The following is a 6,000-nucleotide window of genomic DNA, read 5'->3' as shown; positions in this document are numbered from 1 at the left end:
CTTCAAAGGAATCCTACTACCAAATATTTTAGGTCTATTTCAAATTTTTTTTATTTATGACATAATGAGCAGGGATAGGACGTTTAGGATTTTGTCATGTAAGAATTGTTGGGATGTAGCTAAGATGGTAGAGTGCACTCTTTGCATGCAAGAGCTATGTGGATTAATACCCTGCATCTCCTAAAGTAATTAATTTGTTAATTAATATTTTATTTTTATTCAATCTTTCCTTATTCATGAGAGAAGATATATTTTTTTATTTTCACTATTATTGATGATGGGAAGTTTAAAGGTTTTATGATGTAAAAATTGTATGGATGTAGCTTAAATGGTAGAGCGCTTGCTTTGTATGCGAGAGGTATAGGGATCGCTATCGTACATCTCCAAAGGAAAACTATCAATTATTAATCTTATTTATGACATAATGAGCAAAAGTAGTTTTTCATTTTCACTATTATTGATGACAGGCGTTTAGTGGTGTAAAAATTGTGGGGATGTAGGTAAGATTTAGTGCACTCTTTGCATGTGAGAGGTATATGGATCGATACCCCACATCTCTAAAAGAAATTATTTGTTATTAATATTTTATTTCTATTAAATCTTTCCTTATTTATGACATAATGAGTAGAGATATTTCTTCATTTTCACAATTATTGATGACGGGACGTTTTGGGTTTTATGATGTAAGAATCGTGCGGACGTAGCTCAGATTGTACAGCTACCCGCATCTCAAAAGGAAGGCTATCGATTATTAAATGTATTATTTCTTTTCAATATTTTTTTATTTATGACATAATGAACAAAGATAGTTTCATTTTCATTATTATTGATGACGAGACGTTTAGGATTTTGTGATGTAAGAATCATTGGAATATAGCTCATATGGTAGAGCGCTCGCTTACCATGTGAGAGGTGCAGAGATTAATACCCTGCATCTCTAAAGGAAGACTATCGATTATTAAATGTATTATTTATTTTCAATATTTTCTTATTTATGACATAATGATATGGTAGAGCGCTTGCTTAGTATGTGAGAGGTGCGGGGATTTATACCCCACATCTCTAAATGAAAACTATCGATTATTAAATGTATTATTTCTTTTCAATATTTTCTTATTTATGACATAAGGAACAAAAATAGTTTTTCATTTTCACTATTATTGATGACGAGATGTTTAGAATTTTGTGATATAAGAATCATTGGGATATAACTCATATGGTAGAGTGCTCGCTTAGCATGTGAGAGGGGTGGGGAATGATACCCTGTATTTCCTAAAGAAACTATATGTTATTAATATTTTATTTCAATTCAAATTTTCCTTATTTTTTACCTAATGAGCAAAATATTATTTCATTTTCACTATTATTGATGACCGGTAGTTTTGGATTTTGTTATGCAAGAATGTGGGGATGTAGCTAAGATTGTAGAGTGCATCTCCTAAAGAAACTCTTCGTTATTAATATTTTATTTCTATTCAATTTTACCTTATTTATGAGCAGAAATATTTTTTCCTTTTTACTATTATTGATGACAGGTAGTTTTGAGTTTTGTTATGTAAGAATCGTGGGGATGTAGCTAAGATGGTAGAGTGCTCTCTTTGCATGCGATTGGTACGGGGATCGATACCCCGAATACCTGGCTCTATATTCCTAAATGCTCTATAATATGGTGGTGCCTTAATGGGATATTTTAAATGTGTGGTTTGCGCAACACAAAAAGATAGAGATCTTAAATTTTTAAGATTTTTAAGTCACTCTTGAAAAGTATGGTGTGGGATAAATTAAATTATTGCCTATTATTTCTAAAAATATATCAAGTCTTTTGGACAAATGTTAGCCATGTGTAGAGATGCATATAATAGAGCAATTCATAGTACCGTTCTCGTTTAGAGAAATTCATAGTACCACTCATTGTTCTCCTTCTAACGATGTTTACTACCTATTATTTCTAAGAATATTAAGTCTTGGGACGAATGTTTGCCATTTGTAGAGATGACATATAATAGAGCAATTCATAGTGCCTATTATTTCTAAGAATATTAAGTCTTGGGACGAATGTTTGCCATTTGTAGAGATGACATATAATAGAGCAATTCATAGTACCGTTCTTTAGATCAATTCATAGTATCACCCATTGTTATCCTTTTGAAGATGTTTATGGATTTAATCCACTTACGCCTCTTGATTTTCTTCCTATTCATTCTAATATTTTTGTGAGTAAAGCAACCACAAGTAAGGGCTGGTCAAAACAATGCATAAAGAGGTGAAGGAGACAATTGAGAAACAAAATTTTAAAGTTGCTTCAAGAATTAACAAAGGACAGAAGAAAATAATTTTCAACTCGATAACTGGGTTTGGATACATTTTCACAAGGAGCGATACACATCTCAAAGGAAGACAAAGTTACATCCAAGAGGGGATGACCCTTATCAAGTCCTTGTAATAATTAATAATAATGCATGTAAAATGATCTTCTTAGAGAATTTTTAGCACATTCTACTGTTAATATTCAATGTTGCTGACTTGAGTCCTTTTGATGTAGGTGATGATTTTTCTGATTCGAGAACGAATCCTTTTGAAGATGGGGAAGATGATAAGAATCACGGTGATTCAAATGTTCCAACTTGACCAGCCAATAAGATTCCAAGCATTCATTCTTTTTCCATAAAATTGGGTAGGCTTTGTTCAACTCTTATTTAATGTGTTACAAGCTTATTCAATTCAGGAAAGACCATTTCGAGCTTTAGAAGTGAATATTTACACAGTTAAAGTAGGATGAAGTTGCAACCATCATTAAATGAGTGGTTAAAAACTTTATTTATTTTTAATTCATAAAGTATGTAATGGTCAAATTGTCAAATTGACCTCGTCTTTTGTGTAGATTCAAGGGGTTGAGATAAAATTTAAGCCCCTAACTTCTTGTGTGGAAGACTATAAATATCCACAAATTATTGTGTGAAAATCAAATTTGAGAGGAATGAAATTGATATCTCAAGTTCAAAATTTTCCTTAAAAATCGAAGCATCATATCTCTCATTTCTAAGTTTCAAGTAATTGTTGGGGTAAAATTGGATCGAGCCATTCAGTCTTCCAAGTTCCATGGTGTGGTTGAGTGAAATTCTCAACCTTCTACTTATTATTTTCAGTGTTTCTTTCTCTTCCTATTCATGGTAATTTATTGTAATACAAACAAGTTCGTTTTTTTAGGGAATGTATTAAGAATATGAGTTTAGTAATTACATAGACTTTTGTATAAAATGAAGTAAATACAAATGGAGTAAGTATATATAACAAAGAGGAATTATGTTTACTAGCCCATTTTTTTTTTAACCTGAGATAGAAGTAAACATGGTAAGAAAGTACATAAATGAAGTTAATCCAATTTTACAATATAAATATTGTTAAATGGTAGCAAAGAAGTAGTTTTAACATATCAATCTTGGTTTTAAAACTAAAATTAAAAATAAATATAAAATAAAAGTCGTTTTCAAAAACTGTTTGTGGTGAAATTTTACTTAAAATTCAAACATATTGTTTCAATATTTATACTAAAGGAATGTATATACTTAAGTGGGATAAAGGAATGCATATACTTTAGTGGCAATGCAGCTTCAACCAAACAAATTTGAGCTGGGTCATTCATAATCTCAAACGTACGGGATATGAACTTTATTTATGTCAATATTTCTTAATAATATTAATTGAAGTACAAATAACTTTATTTATGTCAATATTTTTTAATAATATTAATTGAAGTACATCCAATTGATTTGAAGAACAAATTCTACTATGTGATGGACAACGTGAAATTAACGTGACAATAATATTTGGTTATAAAGCACAAAAAAACGTGGATAAATTTCAAATCATGAGGCACACAAAACACATGGACTAGCAACTAAAAATGATTGATCCACAACTCGGGCTTTTGGTGTACTGGATAAATTTTAAATCTTGAGTTCGATTCATGAAATACCCCCACAATTATATCAAATTAAATAGTTTGTTGTTTCCTACAAAAATTAAGGCGAACAACCTAGTGCTTTAATAAATACTCTTTCTTATGATTACATATTAATGGTGTTGTTAGGTTGAATGGGAGTAAATCAATAGATTATCTAATCTGGACGATGTACTACTAAGTTCAGATTGTGCCTAATACTCCTTAAAAAACGAAGTAATAATGAACCTCAATCGATGAAAGATTGGATTGGCGGACAGATAGGTGGCACCAATGTTGTCACACCACAGGCTAGGGGCTCGTGTTTGCGAGATCCCGAGCTCAAGGCTAGGGGCTTGTGCTTGTGGCATCTGACCTCACGCAAGAGGACTTGGATCTAGATTAATTCGGCGGTGGCATAAGCAACCACGCTTGTGCTTGCAACATCACGAGCTCACGCAAGAGGACTTGGATCCTGATTAATTCGGCAGTGGCATAAGCAACTGCCTTGTATTTGCCCTCCGTATTAGAACAAGAAACTGTCTATTATTTTCTTGAACTCCAGGAGATAAGATTGCCACCAAAGGGATATATATACTAACATGTAAACTAATGGGTTCCAAAGTTCCGAGCCTCTATTTGCTTATTTTTTTCTTTAAACACTCGTAGAAAAACTAACTATTTGGCTCTAGAATGTTGGATATGGAGGCTGATTATAGTAGAAATGTGATAAAGATATATATACTAAATATTTATATATAGTAGGAGGTTATATCTGTTAAAGCTATATATAAAATAATAAACTAAAATGATATATATACCCATTAGTCAATGCTTTCAAAATCTATATTTCTCATTCTTTATATCCTCTCTTTGCATACTTTGAAGTCATTAATACAAAATTTTTAGTCAATATTTTTCCTTACATTTTCTCTATCAAGTTCTTTGTGTTTATTTAGATTGAGTGTGTGCGTTGTTGTGCGATCCTAATAACTGGTATCAAAGTGAGGTGAGATTCACCACGATATGTGAAGATGGAAAGTTTAAAGACAAGAATTGAAAAGTTTGATGGATTCGATATCAGTTTCTAGAAGATGCAGATTGAATATTATATGACTAGAAAGATCTTCAGAAACCCCATAGAAAAATACCATGACTACGGAGGACTAGAAGCTCAAGGATCGTCATGCCTTAGGGTTGATCTGGTTGACGCTGTCTAGAAACATGTCGTTCAACATCATCAAAGAAAAGACAACATCGGGCCTATTGAAGGTGTTGTCAAATATGTATAAAAATCCATCGGCTATGGAAAAGGTGTATTTGATGCAGAGGTTGTTCAATCTACAAATGTCTGAAGATAGCTTTGTTGTAGATCATATAAATTAGTTCAACGTGATTGTCCGTCAATTGAGCTTAGTGGAAATTATGTTAAAAAATGAAAATAAAGCATTGATTTGGATGTCATCTTTACCCGAGTCGTGGTATACTGTTGTTGCTGCAACCAACAGTTCACGAGGATCTGATAAACTAAAGTTTGATGAAATTCAAGATGTCAGCGAAAGTATTCCCAAACGAGAAGTAAATTAAAGAGCCCAAACAAACATGAGCGATCAAAATAAAGGAATCGAGAAAAATCTCCAAATAAATCGAACAAAAAGTGTTGAAATTGTGGAGAAATTGAAGAAAAGTAAAATCACAAATTTGAAGATACATTGATTCTATATATTCAGCAGAAGATACTGAGGATTCTCTAATTCGTAGCATGAATAGCCCAATTGAATTCTGGATTTTAAATTCAGTTGTATCCTTTCATTTGTCTTCATGTTTCAAAATTTCAAATAAGAAAATTCTAGGAAGGTGTATCTTGCCAGCAACAAAACCTTGGAGATTTAAGGGAAGAGAGATGTCTGCATACAAACTCTAGCAGAAAATGGTGGACGTTATAGGATGTCAGATATATTCCTGATCTCAAGAAGAATCTGATCTCTATTAGTCAGTTGGATAACACAGGTTATGCAGCCGAGTTTGGAAAGAGTTTGGGGAAAATGTGAAGGGTGTCA

The sequence above is a fragment of the Cucurbita maxima genome, unplaced genomic scaffold, assembly GCF_002738345.1.
Source record: "Cucurbita maxima cultivar Rimu unplaced genomic scaffold, Cmax_1.0 Cma_Scf00050, whole genome shotgun sequence".
NCBI lineage: Eukaryota > Viridiplantae > Streptophyta > Magnoliopsida > Cucurbitales > Cucurbitaceae > Cucurbita > Cucurbita maxima.
This window is presented reverse-complemented; position numbering follows the sequence as displayed.